This window comes from Hemicordylus capensis, chromosome 4, assembly GCF_027244095.1.
Source record: "Hemicordylus capensis ecotype Gifberg chromosome 4, rHemCap1.1.pri, whole genome shotgun sequence".
Classification (NCBI taxonomy): Eukaryota; Metazoa; Chordata; class Lepidosauria; order Squamata; family Cordylidae; genus Hemicordylus; species Hemicordylus capensis.
In genome coordinates this window covers 29,579,073-29,599,822 of record NC_069660.1, presented here as the reverse complement: position 1 = coordinate 29,599,822, position 20,750 = coordinate 29,579,073, and the positions used below count along the sequence as shown (strand labels likewise).

Here is a 20,750-nt window from a genome sequence, read left to right as displayed (position 1 = left end):
ACTGCTCTATATCATGTCCAATATTTTTTCCTGAAATCTGAACCCGCTGCTTCCTGCTTTCCTCTGCTGCTAGATGCTTAGCTCTTTTTTTTTTTACTTAAAGGGAGAAAATGTGTTCCATTTATCAGATAAGATTTAGCTGTGATGAAGCCTTGTTGGCTGTTTTTTATCAACTCATATTTCTCCTGATGTTTGGTGAACTCATTCCTTATTAATGTTACTCGTTTCCTACCTGCTACGGAGGTCACTGTTGCTGATCTATAATTTCCTGAGTATTCATGTGTAGAAGAAGCTGACAGACCTATTTGTGTACATAGCTGATGAAGGCGAGGATAGATGTGCAGTGGCAATAAAAAGAGCACGATCCACCAGGAAGGTGGATCTCTATGAGCAACTGCTAGTGAGCAGAAGGGGGGTGGGGGTGGGGGGTGGAGGAGAACTTCCTGGTGGGCTGTGCCCATCTTATTGGGCAGCGTAGTGATGCTATCTCTTGTGACTCCCACATCAGTCTTACCGTATGTACCAAAGAGGTTTCACTGCCCCGCAGCCCACCAGATGTGAGAATCTGAAGAGGAGAGCTGGTCTTGTGGTCGCAAGCATGACTTGTCCCCGTAGCTAAGCAGGGTCTGCCCTGGTTGCATATCAGTGGGAGACTTGATGTGTGAGCACTGTAGGATCTTCCCCTCAGGGAATGGAGCCACTCTGGGAAGAGCAGAAGGTTCCAAGTTCCCTCCCTGGCAACATCTCCAAGACAGGGCTGAGAGAGATTCCTGCCTGCAACCTTGGAGAAGCCGCTGCCAGTCTGTGAAGACAATACTGAGCAATATGGACCAATGGTCTGACTTAGTATATGGCAGCTTCCTATGTTCCTCACTCTCTAAAGACCTCTCTGTAAGGCTCCAAGGGGGAGGAGGTGTGTTCCTGGCCTTTCTTGAACCCAGAATTACAGGATGGGGGCAAGGTCAGCCTCAGAGTAGGCCAGGGGAGGAGGTTACTTCATCACCTCAGCCCTCCTCCTGGCTTGCTGAATCCAGCCGGTTTTATTTTATTTTATTTTATTTTATTTTATTTTATTTTATTTTATTTTATTTTATTTTATACATTTCTATACTGCCCCAAACCAAAGTCTCGGGGCGGTATTTATTTTCTCCATGGAACAAGTCCAACTCCCATGCTCAAGTCCAGACTTCATCATTGGCTGCCTTGGCTTTAAATGCCCCAGTACAGAGCTGACAGGGCGTAAAGCCTTCTCCAAGCCCCTCCCCCTCCCTGGTCTCACTTCCTGCTTCCTGCCATGCCCAATGTGGCTGCCCCACTGGAGCTGTTCCCTGCAGCAATCCCTGCCTTGCCTACTCAACTCCACTGGGACCCGACCAGGCTGGAACCATTTCATCCCTGCTCCCTTAGGGGGAAGCCCCAAAGGAGGGAGGCTGCGCTCTCTACTGGACTCCATGGGGCCACACAGGCAACCAGGTAAGGCGGCATCCTGACACTCTCTAAAAGGAGGCAGGAGCCAACAGACTCTGAACTCAAGAAGGCTGGCTCAGGACTCATGGAGCTGGAACTGGGTAATCCATTAACCAAGGCAGTCCATTCTCCAAGATAAGACAGAGACACAATCCACAGCCATTCAACAGTGCCACCATCTCCAGCTTTGCTATACTCAAGGATGCAAGAGAGAGAGAGAGAGAGAGAGGGAGAACTCTCTTCCTAGAATTTTTTTTTAATGGAGAAAGATGGAGGGTGATTTGATCTAATTTGCCATTTCCAGATGGCAATAAATTGTGCAATGTGAAAAGTTTGCATGCAAGTTCGAAGTGAGCGCTTACTCACCTTCCACACATCCTGAGGGCATATGTCTTTCCCCCCAGCAGGATTTCATGCAGCGTTCAGCTGCTGAACAGGGACTTTGCACAATTTTTGCAGTGCCATCTGCTGGCCAGCTCTTGCTTTCCAAGAATAACTCATCCTTTCCCCGCCCCCCCGCCCCCGTTTGCCAGAAAAGTAGTAATCAAAAGGGTTGGATTATTATTGGAAAGCAAGAGCTGGCCAGCAGATGGCACTGCAAAAATTGTGCAAAGTCCCTGTTCAGCAGCTGAACAGAGGGTGAGAGTCCACTGAGGAGGAAGGCACTGGCAGCCTGCAGGAGTGTGAGGAGGTTGAGTAAGCTCTCGCTTGCAACTTACACACAAGCTGCTCACATTTCACAGTTTATTGCCATCTGGAAAAGGCCGGAGTTGCTGCATTTTTTTATTTGAGCAGGTTATTCCTCTTTGTAGCATCCTGTTCCACCGAGGTTATGGTGGAATGAAGACAAATACTAAGGGTACTAAGGCTAACTAGAGGGTGCTGACTTTCCACAAAAATCATTCAGTGGTGGGTAACAGCCTCCAGACACCGAGCCAACCTGGGAAAGCTCCCAGGCAATGTTGCTGTTAAACCATCGCGGAGTCCAGAACTTAATGAGCCCTTATGAAGGACCTGATGGCAAGAGCCCTCCATCTTATGCAAAGCCAGAGCCTGCCCCCTTCCCATTCCCTGCAACTTGGTTGTGAGGTGGACAGCCTACCACTGACACTTAACAGGAAGTGGAGTCAAAACTGAGGGTCAGTCTAGCATTCAACTTGTTGGTATGTCCATGCATAGTGCCGGTGGCAATGTTGGGTTCCTACTGTGGGTGAAATTCCTGTTGTGCCTGCTTTGGTGTCCTGGGTCTGTCTTCACCCACAGAAAAGCTTCTTCTGCCTCCTATCTTTAGTTTTTTTCAATCAGAATCTCAGGAAAGCGTTGACAGCAACTTATTTCCTTTGGAATTATCCTTCTTCACTCATCATACCCCTTTGCCTGTGTAATATTGTTTGTTTCTAATTTATATTCCCTTTTAAATCTGTGGCAGGGAGAAGGCCTTGTGCACCTGCTGTGCTTTCTCCGGCTTAGAGATATCCCATTTCAGACAAGCCTCACTAGTACATGTGGAGTCATAAGATACCACTTTATTATCTCATCCTTTTAAAAAAGAATCAGTTTCACATCCTTCTCAGCAGAACTGCCCAGCCTTATCTCACTATTCATAGCACAGCTTGGCTGAAGAGTAACTTAATGTGCATTTTGCCCTGAAGGTAAAAATTAAAATCTACACAATTATGAAAGCTCCCTCTAAGTAATAAAGAAAAAGACCAAGATACAGACTTAAAGGAAAATGGGATGGAAATTGTATCCCCTCTAATTCTCGTTACAGGTTTTTCTCCCTTTGTAGCTTATACATGCACATGAACCAGTCGGAATGCCATTTGAAAGAAGTGTTTGGAAACTGTATGGTCCGCCATTGGATACTGGAGCAGGAGATGGGGATGCCTTGCTTGTGGGCTTCCTGGAGATGTCTGGTTGGCCACCATGAGAAGCAAGATGCCGGCTAGAGAGCTCTTTGGGCTGATCCTAGGAACATAGGAACATAGGAAGCTGCCATATACTGAGTCAGACCCTTGGTCTATCTAGCTCAGTATTGTCTTCACAGACTGGCAGCGGCTTCTCCAAGGTTGCAGGCAGGAATCTCTCTCAGCCCTATCTTGGAGAAACCAGGGAAGGAACTTGAAACCTTCTGCTCTTCCCAGAGCAGCTCCATCCCCTGAGGGGAAGATCTTCCAGTGCTCACACATCAAGTCTCCCTTTCATATGCAACCAGGGCAGACCCTGCTTAGCTATGAGGACAAGTCATGCTTGCTACCACAAGACCAGCCCTCCTATCCTGCAGAGGTCTTCTTATGTTCTTAATCCCTGGGGTGCAGCAACACTGGTGGTGGCCCTTGGCTAGATTTTTTGGCAACCCCCACCTCCACCCCCACTTCCTGATCACCTCTACAGCTTCTTGCCTGACCACCACTCGTCTCTGTCGTCTCCGTTGGGTCGCTCACTCACTGCCGCCATTGCCTCTGTTGTTGTGGCCATATTGATTGATTGATTGATTGATTGATTTGATTTATATACCACCCCTCCAAAAATGGCTCAGGGCGGTTTACAACAAATAAAAACAACTACAATCAATTAACCATTAAAATCAAAATGAAATCAATTAAACAATCAAAATAATTTAAACATTAAAAACATTAACATTAAAATCATTTAAAACCAGCATTAAAAATGTAAACCATGAATCTAATTAAAAGCGTGGGTGAGTAAATGTGTCTTCAGCATCTTTTTAAAAGTTGCCAGAGATGGGGTGGCTCTTATTTCAACAGAGAGTGTATTCCATAATCCGGGGGCTGCAACAGAGAAGGCCCGTTCCCGAGTAGCCACCAACCAAATTGGCGGCAACTGCAGGTGAACCTCTCTTGATGATCTCAATAGGTGGTGGAGCTCATGGTGAAGAAGATGTTCTCTTAAATACCCAGGGCCTAAGCTATTTAGGGCTTTATAGGTAATAACCAGCACCTTGTATTTTGCCCAGAAACGTATCGGCAGTCAGTGTAATTCTTTCAACACAAGAGTGACAATAGTCTCTCCTAGATGACCCAGAGACCAACCTGTATTCTGGTCGCTGTATTCTGGACCAACTGCAGTTTCCAGACTACATACAAAGGCAGCCCCACATAGAGCGCTTTGCAGTAATCCAGCCTAGAAGTTACCAGCATCACCATCTTGAGGTTGTCCATCTCAAGAGACGGACGCAGCTGGCGTATCAGCCAAAGCTGATAAAAAGCACCTCTAATGACCCTGGCATGGGCCCATCCCAGTGAGAGCAGTGTAGAATCCAGAGGAAAGAGCTGTGGCATGCAAAGACAAGGCAGGAGAGTAGAATCAGGAATATTTATCTTTTAATGAAAATAGATATTACTAGTGGGCCTGGGTGCAGAGCATCTGCGCCTCTAGTTGGGCCCAGCTACCCCACCCCCACCGCCGGCATTCCCGTTTTTCTGGCTGGCCGCTCCCCCCCCCCGCCGTCTCCCTGGGCTAGGATAGGCTGGCCCCCCGCCACCACTTCATCCATGCGGCCAGGCCAGGGCCCGCCGCCTCACCCCAGCGGGCGGGTCAGGGCCAGGCTGCCCTGCTACCTCCTCTTCCTGGCCGGCAGGGCTTTGCCCGCCGTCCGCCCACTTTTTCCAGCGGTGGTCCTTCGCCTGCTGGCCCTCCGCCTCCACCTCCACCTCCTGGCCGCTGCCATTATTTCTCTCTGCTTTAATGCTGGAACTCTCTCACGCTCTGGAGCATCTGCGCGCTAGTACTTGATTGCTCCCCTCACCACCCTGCCCTCACCCCCTGCCCCCCTCACCGCAGAGATCTCCCCACCCTCACCTGAGCTTCACTACTGCTCCTCCTCCATCCCATTGCTTCCATCCCCCTCACCCCTCTTGGTTGCAGCTACAGCGTTGCTGGTGCCTGTTGGCCAAGCTGCAGCTCCCTATCTCTAGAGACCTCCACACCCTCACCCTAGCCCTGCTCCTCCCCCCAGGAGCAGCAGCAGTGGTTGACTGGGCTGTTCCTCGCTGCCGCCACCACCCTGGTTGCTCATTCCCCTCAGGCCGCTGACAGGCCTAGGCCCATCCCTTACCTGCCTGCCTCCCTCCGCCAATGGCCTCGGTAGCCCCAAACAGCAGCAGTGGTTGACTGGGCCCTTCCTTGCTGCTAGTGCTGCCATGGCCGCTCATTCCCTTCAGGCTGCTGACAGGCTCGGGCCCATCTCTTGCCCTTCCTTCTGACTCTCTTTTCCTCTCTCCTCCACACGCTCTTTCCCAGATCCTTCTTCTCCCTCCCTTCATGTTTTCTCTCTTTCTATCCCTCCCTGAGTTAACAGATCTTGTTCATCTTGTTTCCTCATCTAATTCACACGACGACAGCCTCCTTCCCTCTCTACAATCAAGAACATCTTCCAACCAGTAATAGTTGTATTCCAACTGACCTTAACCATCACAGGCTTCTCCTCATCTGCATATGGAATCCCCACTGCCCAATCACCATGGTGCTTCTGCTCTCACAGGCTCCTTCTTCCTATCTGCATATGGAATCCCGACTGCCCAATCAGGTGCTTCTGCTTGCAAACCATTTGTTGTTGTTGTTTATTTATTTATTTATTTATCAAATTTGTATACTGCCCCAAACCTTCGTGTCTGGGCAGTTTACAATAACATAAAACCAGTGAAAAACATATACAAAAACTCAAAAACAATTTAACAATTTAAAAATAACCAGAAATTAAAACCCAAAAATATTAGGAAGTTGAGAAAGCTTGGGTGAAAAGATGGGTTTTCAGGTGTTTTTTGAAAATTGCCAGAGATGGGGAGGATTGTATCTCAGCAGGGAGCGCATTCCACAATCTCGGGGCAGCGACCGAGAACGCCCGTCTCTGTGTAGCCACCAGACGAGTTGGCGGTAACTGGAGACGGACTTCCTCAGATGACCTCAACGGGCGGTGGGGCTTGTAATGAAGAAGACGCTTTCTTAAATACCCAGGGCCTACGCCGTTTAGGGCTTTATAAGTTATAACTAGCACTTTGTATTTTGTCCGGAAACCTATTGGCTGCCAGTGTAACTCCATCAGTAAAGTGAACTATGTCAGCCGATCGCCTCTTCCCCCTCTATCAACCAATTGCCTCCATTCTGCCACGTACCCACACATGGCCCGTCTTGGAGAATAAATATATAGAGATTTACAGAGAGGCAGGTGCAGACTGCTTTCAGTGCTCTTGCTGCTGGTTGTTTTTTAGCCCTATCTGCACTCTAGGACTGGACTAAAAGTAACTAAAGCGCCATTCAAAAGCTGGCCTGGATCATGGAATGGATTAACCAAAAACACCAGGAGGGTATTCTCACGATCACTGGAAAGCGGGCTAAGGGAACTTAGCCCCCTTTCCAGTCACTGTGAGAACCAGCGGGCTCACAGGCGAGCCTGGTGGTTCCCTGGCGGTTAGCCTGCCAAAGTAGCCCTCCCCTTAGCCCAGGTTAGCCGAGCAAGTGCTCCGTTAACCTAGACTTCCTGATCGTGTATTGCTGAGGAGACCCCCAGCCAGGAGGCTGCAAGCAGCCTCTAGTCTAGGGCTTGGGGGTCTCTGCAGGATGCCCCACGCGCTTGCATGGGGCATCTTGGAATTTCCGGGGGCTGTGCAGCCCCCGATCCCCACCGCCCCAGTCGGCTCCGTGATGGAGCCAGTAGTTGTGTGGGTGGCCAATCCGCCCGCCTGGGCTGCTGCCTTGATCATCTGCGGGGAGAGCGAGCTAAGCCCGCTTTCCCCACATAACCCCCTCCAGCGGGTCTCACTGATCATGAGACTTGCCTCCCGGTGTTAGCACCTGGAGGGGTGCAGCAGTTGCCCCCAGACCCAGTTGGTGACCCGTGTGCTACATCCTCTCATTTATGGTTTCCACCTCACTTAATTCCAGTTACATTCTGGAGGGGAACAGCTGTGTGTAAAATAACTCATACTAGCTGACCCCGCACAGAGCATCTGTGCGCTCTTTGGAGCCGGCAGTTACCTCTCCCCCGCCTTCTGCCCCAGTCTCTGCTTCCGGGCCCAGCCACCTCTCCTCCCCACTGCCACTTCTGCCCCCCCTTTCTTTCCCCCCTCCTGGGCCTTGCCTCCGTGGCCGGGCCGCCACCACGGCAACCAATCTTCCTAGGTGCGCCTCAGCCAATCAGGCGCATCCGTCGCCCAGCCAATCAGCTGGGCTCTGGGACGCACATTCCAAGGCACACCCAGGAGAATTAATATAATAGATAATGTTATCCACAAACATACACAGTTTCCCCTACTCTGGAACAAAGATCCTCACTCTGGAGTACGTTCTTTTTATAGAGTAAGGAGTCTGTGCTCTAATCCAGAGGAAAATTCCTTGTTCCAGAATAAATAATACTGTGTATGTCACCCAAAGTGCCACCCTCACTTCCAAGTACTTCCTCGTAACTTCGCTCACATCCTCACACATTTGCTCACTTTTGTGCAAGTTCAGACAAACTGCCGAAAGTAAATAGAAGGGAAACAGCAGCTCCTGGCAAGCGTGTGCTCCTTCCACTCTCTGGGACTTGCCACTTTCTGTGACCTCTGAATCTGCTGATATCTGGTGGCGAATGTTGAGTTCCCTTCTACCTCCCATCACTTGTAAGCAACATTTGAAGTAGGACAGAGAATAGGCCCATTCACATGTTATGTTCAACACTTGTACAATGAGTGTACAGTGTACACAGGTACAGATCTGTATACAAGTACAGTTCTGTATACAGGTACAGTCATTCACAGGTTATGCTGAACACAGGTATAGTTGCACATTTCCTATCTGTACCATGCATTTGACGGGCCTGTATCCAGGTTCAGTTTTAAAATGAACACAGGTACTGTCATTCACACAAACACATGTACGAGTGTACAGACATCTGTACACTTGCACAGCATAATGTCTGAATCGGACTAATGTCAGAAGGTGGGAGAGACCTGACTGTCTCCACCTGACATTGGTGGGTTCAGATGTCACAGAGAGTGGTGGGAGTGCCTGCTCACCAGGAACTGCTGTGTTCCTCCTACTTAGGATCATCTTGAATTGTATGCAGAGGATCATCTTGTATTGTGCTCTAATCAAGAGAGAGCAGGTGGAGAAGCATTCCACAGCAGCCTGCAGGGTTTGCTGGAGTTACTAAAGCATGGAGCTGTAGTAACCCATTTGTTACTTTTCAGCCTGTTCCAATGGCAAACTATAGCCTCCTAATGGTTCTCTTGCTGTTCCTCTCCATTCCTCACCAGTACCTTATTCCTTGTGCTTTTTTTTTTTCTGGCAATGTTGGCTGAGATGGCCATAGAATTTTTATCTGAGCTGAATCCCATCAGTGAATTTTGGATTCTATCATAGAACCTTTGAAAATCCTTAGTGAAGAGCTGTCCAAATCTATTGTTCTGTCTTATGGGTTCAGTAAATTCCGGGAATATGCTTAGTCTCACCATGCATGTTTGAGAGTGGCAGGAATATCACGAGACAACATAGTGTAGTGGTTAGAGTGTTGAACCAGGACAGCAGAGACCTAAGTTAAAATCTCCATTCAGCCATGAAACTCACTGGGTGACTCTGGGCCAGTCACTTGTCTCTCAGCCTAACCTGCCTCGCAGGGTTGTTGTGAGGATAAACATAACCATGGGCTCTGGGCTCCTTGTTGGAAGAATGAGCTATCAATGTAAAAAAATTAAAATGTGACAGCACAGAGCTTCACAAGATGCTTCAGGTCTCCATGCACGCTCTGTGAGTCATTCATTCCCAACCCATTTGAGAGGCAGGGATGGTCCCTTTGTAATTTGCAACAGATTCTGAAGCTTCCAATCTGGAAACCTCAGCAGAATCCAGAAAATAAATCTAGGCTGGCTAAAATTTTCACAGAGGTGCATCAAATAGTCATGTCTACTTGTAATGCTGTCCCAGGGGGTGAAACCTATAGGTCAGCAGTGGAGGAAAAATATGCAACTCCACTCTGATTCAATAATTTCAGTGTAAATCTGGGACAAGCTGATATTTGTTGAGTAACACTGGAGAGCTACCTGTTTTGCTAGCGTACTTGCTGTAAGTTTAAAAAAAAATCCGGCTGAATATGATTAATGGTGTACTTTAAGCATCAGACACTGAAATGGAAGGGGTAATTCATTTTTCTTCTGCTTAAAGCCACCTATGATGAATCCAAGTCAAATGATTTTGGAACCAAAGTCAGAGTATCTATGTAGCCTCTCTATTTTGAGATTACACAGTATTTTAGGAAGCATGCACCCCAATACCCACTACCACACAGCATCCATTATAATACATCCCTAAAGGTAAAGTTGTGCCGTCAAATCAGTGTCGACTTCTGGAGCCCACAGAGCCCTGTGGTTTTCTTTGGTAGAATACAGGAGGGGTTTACCATTGCCATCTCCCACGCAGTATGAGATGACGCCTTTCAGCATCTTCCTATATCGCTGCTGCCCAATATAGGTGCATCCCATAGTCTGGGAAATATACCAGCGGGGATTCGAACCAGCAACCTCTTGCTCCCTAGGCAAGTTACTTCCTTGCTGCGTCATTAGGTGGCTTATAATACATCCCTGCCCAATGCATTAGTCATGCTCTATTTTATAATCATAGCCAATTTTTAATTTGGGTTTTAGAAATCCTCTTTCTGATAAAAACTGATCAAATTGCAAATGAATGTTTTCTCTTTGATGTGGGTCTTTAACTTTTCAAAGCAGGCAGAGTCAGATGAATGGAAGTTCTCCACATGTTGAATTTCTTTCCCCCAAAGTAGAAAACACCTGCACTGTCATTTGGGTGGGATACAGAAGAAGGTAGAATTCAAGGAGGAAGGGCCCCAAGCCTTTTATTCTTGAGGAGCCAAGTGGCTTCTATAGACTTTCAGAACAAATGAATTTATAGGAACATAAGAAGCTGTCTGATTCCACTGGTCCATCTAGCTCAGCACTGTCTATACTGACTGGCAACAGCTCTCCAAGGTTTCAGGCAGGAGTCTACCTGGAGATGCCACTGAGGTGTAGCCCCATCACCTAAGGGGGGGATATCTTACTGGGCTCACATATAGTTCCACAGATAATGAGACCTTGAGTCAGTGGGAACTGGAGGGTTACGTTCCTTGAGGTTAAAAGGGGGCTTAAAAAGCAAGAAGGTGGCAGAAGTGGGGAGGGGGCAGAAATAAGTGAAATAAAGTACTGTACCATACTCTCCAGGTCTCCAGCTGTCCAGCAGTGCACCCCCCCTCCCAATTCCTCTGATTTTCCATGAAAAATCCTGGGATTATTTTTAAAGAGCTACAAAATCGTTCCATCTTGCAAAATGGGCAGGAGCTTGCTACTTGGCAAAGAGGCACCTTTTAACGTGGTGATTCTCTTTATTTAGCAGGGGGAGAGTAACTGGCCCTCTCCACCCCCAGCACAGTACCCCTCCAGTGATTGTTGCTGGTGTCTATCTTATGTTTCTTTTAGTTTGTGAGCCCTTTGGGGTCAGGGATCCATCTTATTTATTTATTATTTCTCTGTGTAAACTGCCCTGAGCCATTTTTGGAAGGTCGGTATAGAAATTGATTTTTTTTTAAAAAAAAGTTCGGATGGAGAGTGGTGGGTTGTACCTGGGAGGAGAGGTGGTCTTGTGGTAGCAAGCAAGACTTGTCCCCTTAGCTAAGCAGAGTCTGCCCTGATTGCATATGAAAGGGAGACTTGATGTGTGAGCACTGCAAGATTTTCCCCTCAGGGGATGGAGCCACTCTGGGAAGAGCAGAAGGTTTCATGTTCTCTCCCTGGCTTCTCCAAGACAGGGCTGAGAGAGATTCCTGCCTGCAACCTCGGAGAAGCTGTTGCCAGCCTGTATAGGCAAAACTAAGCTAGATGGACCAATGGCCTGACTCAGTATGGCAGCTTCTTATGTTCCCATGAATGCTGGATGCCTACAGGACCATTAACAGATAGGAGGGCTGTGGGAAACCCTAAAGCTTGCTGCTTGAAAAATGTGTCATTTTGGGTGGTCCTAATAGTGGTGCAGAGGGAAATGACTTGAATAGCAAGCCAGAGGTTGCCAGTTCAAATCCCCTCTGACCATGAGAAACACCTATATCGGGCAGCAGCATCTCATTCTGTGTGGGAGGAGGCAATGGTAATCCCTTGCTGTATTCTACCAAAAAGACACCCACAGGGATCTGTGGTTGCCAGGAGTCGACACCGACTCAACAGCACACTTTACCTTTATTAGCTATTACGAGGCTGTGGTTTGGGTTTTTGTCCTCTAGCAGACCAACACAGCTACCTATGATTTTCGTATTCTAATAGAACTTTGCCTCCTGTTCTTTTTAAGATACCCAATTCACCTCAACCTTCAAATTGTGCCAGTACAGTGGCTAGGGGTGTTTTCTTCCCCCGTCTCCATCTCTTGAGAAGAGGCTGTCCTTATTTCTTGCAGATTTGGACTTAGCCACTGGCATGATTCATGCTTTTGTAACCTTGACGCTTGCCTGCTGCAATGCAGTCTATGTGGGGCTGCCCCTGAAGACTTTCAAAAGCTACAGCTGGTGAAGTACAGAGCGAGTGACCTCCTAATAGGGGTGAGCTGCTAGAAGCAGCAGTACCAGAGAGACTCAGACTGGAAGGGGAAACAATCTCCTTGTAATCACTTTCAGAGGTAGGCTTAGAAGGGAGTCTCGCAAAAGTAAGTGTGTGTGTGTGTGTGTGTGTGTGTGCACGCGCTCCCTGGCTTCAGATGGGAAAACATTACGCCACGTTCAGTATACTAGAATTATACTGACGTCCAGTAGCCCTTCAGGAACACTTCAAGGTGCTGACTTTGACTTCTAAAAAAACTTGGGGCCCAGGTACTTTAAGGCTTGTGTGGCAGATAAATATGTGTCCCCCACCCCACCCACCCCTGAGCGGAAAGTGATGTTATTAGAGGCACCATTGCAAACAACAGATATTACGTGGGGCAAGGTGTGTGTGTGTGTGCTCGCCAAGCACTAGAGAGAAACACAAAATGTTTATATGTGTGTTAAAATGCACCAGAAAAAAAACCACAAAAATGTGCTGGGAGAAACACTCCCCCACCCCAAAAAAGCACTAGCCCCCCACAAAAATACAAAATGTACTCTGGGTGGGGGGAATGTGGGCTTGTATTTAAAATGCACCCAACACACACACACGCTGGAAAAAAACACAGAGACACAAAAAACGCAAAATGCCCCCCCCCAAGCCGCACAAAAAGCCCACAAAATACAAAATGCACTGGGGGGAAACACAAAGTGTGTGTGTATGTGTGTGCACGTATGTGTCCACTCCCCAGAAAAATGTGCATTTTTTTTCTCCCTGAAAATGTATATGTATATGTCCACTCCGTGACTACGGATGGGAAAACGACCTGCTATGTTCAGTATACTAAAACTGTACTGAGTACCAAGAGTCCTTCAGGAACACTTCAAGGTGCTGATTTTGACTTATAAAACAACTTGGGGCCCGGGTACTGTAAGGCTTGTGACAGACAATCTTCCCCCCCACTCCCTCCAAGCTGAAAGTGATGTGATTAGAAGCACCGTTGCACACGGCAGATATTGCACAGGGCATAAGTTGTTTTCCATTCAACAGCAGATAGACAGCAGTGTTGAAGGTAGCTGAAAGTGGTATGATTGAATCGTCATTGCCTGAGGTGTATGCTCTTTACTTTTATGCCACCATTGTCTGGGGCCAAACAGGTTTTGCAGAATTTAGTAGTGCTTGATTACAAAATCTCTCTTTGACCAGCTGTTACACTTAAGGATTATTGTTGCATTTAAACAAAATGCTTCTGTTCTTGAACAAATATCCCTGTAGAATACCTTGGCAAAAGCATATCCTTGGCTTTCAGGGAGGGAGGGGGAGAAGAGACACAAAGTGCCACAGAACTAAAAACTGAAGACGGAGGGTGTTTCCAGAAAGCAGCAAAAAGCACTGGATAGGGCAATAGCTCACTGGTAGAGAATCTGCTTTGCATACAGAAGGTCCCAGGTTCAATCCCTGGCATCTCCAGGTAGGGCTGGGAGAGGCTCCTGGCTGAAACTTTGGATTGCTACTGCCAGTCAGCATTGACCAGAGAGCTGCTTGACTTAGGCCATCCAGGTGCTTTTGGACTACAACTCCCATAATCCCCACCCACAGTGGCCAATAGTAAAAGGTTATGGGAGTTGTAGTCCAACATCTGCAGGAGGGCTGGAGTTGTGCAGCCCTGGTATAGACCAGGGATTCTCAGCATTGGGCCCCCAGATGTTATTATTGGACTTCAACTCCTATAAACCCTAGCCCCAGTAGCCTTTGGTTGGGATTAAGGGAGTTGAAGTCCAAGAACATCTGGAGACCCAAGGCTGAGAACCCTTGATATAGACAATAGTGAGCTAGTTGGACTAATGGTCTGATTCAGTATAAGGGAGCTTCTGATGTTCCAATGCACCTACAAAAATAATTTCACCATCTTTCCACACACTTCCACAGACATCCACAGTCTTAAGCAGTGTGAATCAAGACTGTGTCCATATGCACTTCAGGCTCCCAGTGCAATTTTCTCAGCTCCACCTGCTGGCCAATACATGAATTTCGAGAATAACATATACCGTATTTTATGGACTATAAGACTCACTTTTTTCCTCGAAAAATATCCGCCAAAATTCAGGTGCGTCTTATATGTTTTAACAGTTTAATATGTTAAAACTCTGAAAAACTGGATTAAAATTAAGGTGCGTCTTATAGTCCGTAGCGTCTTATAGTCCGTAAAATACGGTATTGCTACTCTTATAATGAATGGTCATTCTTAAGAGAATTCAAGAGCTGGCCAGGTAGCAGGTGACACTGAGGACATTGTGCTAGCTAGGTCCCCAAAGCGCATATGAGCACAACTTTGATTCATAGTGCCTAAGAATATAAGAACAGCCCTCCTGGATCAGGCCCAGTGCCTATTCCAGCATAGGAACATAGGAAACTGCCATAGACTGAGTCAGACCATTGGTCTATCTTGCTCAGTATTGTCTTCACAGACTGGCAGCAGCTTCTCCAAGGTTGCAGACAGGAATCTCTCTCAGCCCTATCTTGGAGAAGCCAGGGAGGGAACTTGAAACCTTCTGCTCTTCCCAGAGTGGCTTCATCCCCAGAGGGGAATATCTTGCAGTGCTCACACATGTAGTCTCCCATTCATATGTAACCAGGGCAGACCCTGCTTAGCTATGGGGACAAGTCATGCTTGCTACCACAAGACCAGCTCTCCTCTCCTGAAACAGCATCCTGTTTCACACAGTGGCCCTCCAGATGCCACTGGGAGCCTACAGGCAGGAGTTGAGGGCATGCCCTCTCTCCTGCTGTTACTCCCCTGCAACTAGTATTAAGATGCCTCTGGGGCTGGAAGTGGCCTATAGCCACCAGATTAGTAGTCATCAATAGACTTGTCCTACATGAATTTCTCTTCCAATGAATTTGAATTTATTAGGACCTGCCCTAATGAATTTGTCCCTTTTAAAGCCAACTGAGCTAGTGGCCATCACCACATATCGTGGCAAAGAATTCCATAAATTAATTGTGCACTGTATAAAAAAGTACTTCCCTTCATTGGTCCTAAATTTCTAGTTTCATGGGATGACCCCTGGTTCTAGTGTTGTGAATGAGAGAGAAAAACCTCCCTTTCTGCGACTGTCTGGAAAGACCCTGAGTCACACACGCAGTGCTCTTCCATGCCTGCAACCACATGGTGGTAGACCCGGTTTGTGTGTACTTGGACTGGCAATACATTTTTCACATGCTGAAGAAACAGCATGAGAACCCCTCAGTGCAAATAATGTCACTTCTGAGCTGGTGTGGACATTCAGTCATATGAAAGTTCAACCTTTTGTTTGTTTGTTTGTTAGATTTGTATACCACCCTGTGTTTTTCTTCTGCAGCGGGGACAGGCATGCAACCTCCATGGAGCAACTGAGAGTTTGCATTTGTGGCAGTGTGTGTGAGAGAGAAAAAGCACATGTGTGGGTTTCCTTTTATTTTGCTGCTGCCATTTAAAGACACTGCTTACTTGTACCAAATGTCAATTCTTTTCTTATAGACACGGAGCAGCTTTGACCAGGTTGCTCACAGACTTATTCTTTTGAGCAACAGAAGTTTATGTACAGGTTGTAAGCTTGGTTCACTACTGAGAAGTAGCGTTGCTTGCTTGCTTTGCAATGGGTTACTTAACTTGCTTTACAACTGGCTGTTCTTTCTCTCACATACACAAGCCATACCCAGCCTTAGTTGGAATAGTCTTTTCCACTTTCACACATCAGCCAAACTTACCGCAAAGTCCCTTTGAGATCCTTGGACCCACTCCGCACACAAATTGGGCTTTGTCTTGCAAATTCAAGTTTATCTTGAGGTATTTCCGGTTTTTTAAAATGCTGGTTTTAAGCTACTTTTTCTGAAAATGCTGGAGTAAATAGGGAGAGGCACTGACCTAGAATCAATAGCATGATATGAGGGATACTCTCTTTACAAATGCAGATGTAGCTCTTTAGTAATCTCCCCTGCCCGCATTGGCTAGAAAAAACACAGACACCTGCCATGTGAACTTGCACCAAACGCAAACCCAAGAGCAGAGGGGAGGAGCTGCTTCCCTCAATGCTGCGAGTGTACTTCGAAGTGGCTTCGCCCGACATTTACCCCACAGCATGAAGCCATGTGCAAATAACTCCCTGGAGTTCTCAAACTTGGGTTCCTCAGTGATGTTGGACTAGAACTCCCATCATCCCCAGCTACAATGGCCAAAGGCTATTGGGATGATGGGAATTGTTGTTCAGTGCTGTCTGGGGACCCAACTTTGAGAACCCCTGTCATATGCTGTTTCACCAGCCTTCCCTCAACCAGGTTGCTGTTCTCAGCCCACCTGCTCCCCGTCTTCTGGGCTTGGAAAGAATATTCACCAATGCATTAATTAGAATTGTAGAGAACCTCTTGGAGAATTATTCTAACCATTCCATTAAACGCATTGGAGAATATTCTTCTCCATGCTCTCTCCCTTCCTCCATGGGTTTCCCATCCTAGCTGTAGGGCTCAGAGTTTTCCTCTAAGTACTCCTCTCCCCTACCATGTTAAATATCATTCAATCAACCTTTATTATGGTCAGAGACCAGCATAAAATTATATGAATACATATTAATACTAAAAGTGAATACAAGTTAAAAATTACATGTTATATGATGATGATACATATCATGAAAGGCTGTGTTAACTATTAAACCTTACACAATTCAACACATTAGAGTATTTCTCCTCCTTATTTCATCACAGCATTTATTTATTTTAATTCTATGCTTACAGTTGCCAAACAGCCAGGATTGGCCTGGACGTCTCTAGGAACTGATACATCAGTCCCTGTATCAATCTCCAGGTAAGGACTGAAAGCTGAAATCTTGGAGATTGTAATGGCTTGATATTGTGAATAATATGGTAGGGGTGGGGGTGGTGGTGGGAATCACCAAGAATAGTTTCAGGGATGGGGCTGTAGGTCAGTGGTAGGACACCACCTTTGCCTGCAGAAGGTCCAGGGGTTCCATCCCTGGACCTTCCATCTCCAGCTAGGGCTGTCTGAAACTCTGTAGAGCCACTGCCAGCCTGTGTAGACAGTACTGAGGCAGATGGACCAATGGCCTGACTCAGTATATGGCAGCTTCCAATTCCTATATAGCTGCAGTCAGAGTCAACAACTTACATCCACATTGCTCAGAGCAGAATACAAGAGCCTCCCCTCTTTCATCCTCAAAACTGCCCTGTGAGGTGGGCCTCGGTAGGCTGAGGGAAATGGGGATTTGATCCAGAGTCTCCCCACTCCCACTCCAGCACTGTAACCACTACACCACGCTGGCTTTCTTGTATGGAGTGCATAGCTCACCAGTGGGGGGAGTGGAATCCCCATGTACTCCCTTAACCATTCAAAGCCTGTTGCCAGTTCAGGCATGTCCAAACTGGGCCATGTGAGCCAGAAGTATACGTGTACTCTTTTTAGCATTGCTGAGAAAATGGCAATCCCTGCAGTCCTGAGTGTGTGTGTCCTTCCATAGGCTCGTGAGCATAGTGAACCTAAGGAGGGAATACCAGCAGCAGCAGCAGCCACATAAATTGAAGGAAGAGCACCTCCATCCTCTCAAGCCTAGATTTTAGACCCATGCAGTGGCCTTTAATGTGAAAGCCATACTAAAGTTGCCCACAATATTGGGGCCCCGATTCCCCCACTCATCGACACAGAACTCCCAGAATCAGAAGTGCTGCCAACAATGCACCATTTCCCCTCTGGCGTAATGCTTCAATTTCACCGTATTACAATCCATAACATCCTTGTTCTGCCCTTCCTCCAAAGCTCCAAGCTGCACACATGGTCTTCCTTTTTTACCTCTCTCTGTGAGACTGAAGAGAGTGACTGGCTCAAGGTTACCAAGCAAGCTTCTTCACAATATAAACCCACAAAAGGACATCAGTATTCTTCGGGAGCTGAGCTCTCTAAATGCGGATGGCTCCTGCAAGGCAAAAAATTGATGCCAGAGTGCCACCTACAGCTATTTTCAATAACGTTCATGGCAAGATAGTAGAAGGTGGAGTGGAAGAATCAAATCCTTAAGCAAGTCCACTAGAGTCAGGAGGAGAACACCAAATTTTTAATTCATATTATCCATAGGAACATACATAGGAACATAGAAAGAAGCTACCATATACTGAGTCAGACCCTAGGCCCATCTCGCTCAGTATTGTCTACACAGGCTGTCAGGGGCTTCTCCAAGGTTGCAGGCAGGAATCTCTCTTGGCCCTATCTTGGAGATGTTACCAGGGAGGGAACTTGGAACCTTCTGCTCTTCCCAGAACGGCTCTATCCCCTAAGGGGAATATCTTACAGTGCTCACACTTCTAGTCTCCCATTCATATGCAACCAAGGCAGACCCTGCTTAGCTAAGGGGACAAGTCTTGCTTGCTACTACAAGACCAGCTCTCTTCCTCCATAATCCAGAGGTTTTCAAACTTGGGTCTCCAGATGTTGTTGCTGGACAACTACTACTGCTACTACAACAAACATTTATATACCACTCTTCAACAAAATTCTCAAAGCATTTTACATAGAAAAATGAATAATACATAAATAAGATGGTCCCCCAAGAGTCTACAATCTAAAAAGAAACCAGCAACAACTACTGAAGGGATCCTGTGCTGGGGCTGGATAGGGGCAGTTGCTCTCCTGCTGCTAAATGTAAGAGCCAACAGGGAGGATCACTGGTCTTGTGGTAGCAAGCATGACTTTTCCCTTAGCTAAGCAGGGCCTGCCCTGGTTGCATTTGAATGGGAGACCACAGTAAGATATTCCCCTTGGGGATGGAGCTGCTCTGGGAAGAGAGCAGAAGGTTTCAAGTTTAGCAGAAGGTTCCAAGTTCCCTCCCTCGCATTTCCAAGATAGGGCTGAGAGAGATTCCTGCCTGTAACCTTGGAGAAGCCTCTGCCAGTCTGTGTAGACAATATTGAACTAGATGGACCAATGGTCTGACTCAGTATACAGAAGCTTCCTATGTTCCTACGTAAGGGTTTAGATAAATTCATGGAGGACAGGTCTCTCAATGGCTACTACTACTCTGAGGGCTATAGGTCATCTCCAGTCTCAGAGGCAAGATGCTTCTAAATACCAGTTGCAGGGGAATAGCAGTAAGAGAGAGGGCTTGCCCTCAGCTCTTGCCTGTGGGCTTCCCAGAGGCATCTGGTGGGCCACTGTGTGAAACTGGATTCTGCACTAGATGGGCCTTGGGCCTGATCCAGCGGGGCTGTTCTTATGTTCTAATGTCCACTTGAAAAGGTGCCTCCTAACTCCTAGTTAGCAGAGGAGTTGTAATCCAATAATATCTGGGAACCCAAATGTGAGAATCCCTGCTTGATCCAGTTATTCCTCCTGCATAATATACCCAGTTATGGATGTTTTGGGTTTTAGAGTCTTTGGAAAGGGGAGGGTAGGAAAATATTTCATTTTGAACACTAGTATTTATTGTTGCCTTGAAGTTCTTAACAAGATGTAATTTTTAAAGTATTGGGTGATACTTTTTTTAAAGTATCACCCAGGACTGAATTTCAAGAACACCAACTGAATATTCTTTGTGTGTGTGTGTGTGTGTGTGTTGTGTGTGTGTGTAGTCATCTTATAAATCTTAAACATCCTGTTTGAGCTGTAAACCAGATCTGAGTGCAGTGCCAAAGCTGAATCACAGGAGAAATCCATAATTGGATATGCTGACTTTTTTTAAACCTTAAAACATCCACGGGATTGCGGGGGACACTCCATTTTTATTAGAGCACTAGAACAAGGGAAGGATTTTTCATCCTTTCCTGTCATGCCATGTTCCCACTCTAAATTGCCCCGAATAAAGAAGTTATTAGCCCTGCGGTGGGGAAAAATAGGTACCTGAATCATGCCTCTATTTCCCCCCAGCAGGGCTTATAGCAACTGGAGGAGTTGCGATTTTGGTTCAGAAAAATGGCACAATAGCAAAGGATTCGCCTCCTTTCCTAGCACTGTTGTTCTGATAAAAACGGAAGCTTCCAGACAATTGTTTGAAAGTTGTTGATTATGACGGTTGTTTTAAAGGGAGATCTGATAATGGATTTTCATGTTGCTTATACTTCACTCCTCAGACATTTGAGGAGCTTGACAAACCCATCCAACTTCCTGTGCACTGGATCTTCCATCTCTCGGGCACCTCCTTTGCTATCCAGCTTGAAAGTCAGGTTTGCTGGATTCCCAAACATCCTTTGCTTCATACAAATACGACGACAAATATTTATATACCACTTTTCTCAAAAGTTCCCAAAGTGGTTTATATGTAAAATAAATAAATAAATGAAGTGGCACCCTGTCCCCAAATGGATCACCAACTACAAAAGAAATGTAAGATAGACTCCAGCAACAGTCACTGGAGGGATGCTGTGCTGCGGGTGGATAGGGCCAGTTGCTCTCCTCATGCCAAATAAATCACTTTTAAAAGGTGGTTATAGCAGGGGATCACAGCTCTGTGATCCATGGTGTCTGTGACCGCCCCCCCCCCCCGGATAGCACAGGTTAATGCCTATAATGTAGGCCAGAGTTTCTTAACCTTGGGCCCCCAGATGTTGATGGACTACAACTCCCATCACCCCCAGCCATGTCCATTGTGGCTGGGGGTGATGGGAGTTGTAGTCCATCAACACCTGGGGGCCCAAGGTTAAGAAACTCTGATATAAGCTATTCCCTCACTGCTTTCGATGCCCTTCCAT

The 20,750-nt window shown here is 46.8% G+C and overlaps 1 long non-coding RNA gene across 1 annotated transcript; it reads left to right on the top strand.

Annotated features, from left to right (window-relative positions):
• The first annotated feature begins 1,294 nt into the window (after positions 1–1,294).
• Positions 1,295–20,342, top strand: LOC128324704 (uncharacterized). Its single transcript, XR_008307047.1, has 3 exons — positions 1,295–1,473; positions 16,794–16,863; positions 20,133–20,342. It is a non-coding gene; the product is annotated as an uncharacterized LOC128324704 (long non-coding RNA).
• The last annotated feature ends 408 nt before the right edge of the window (positions 20,343–20,750 follow it).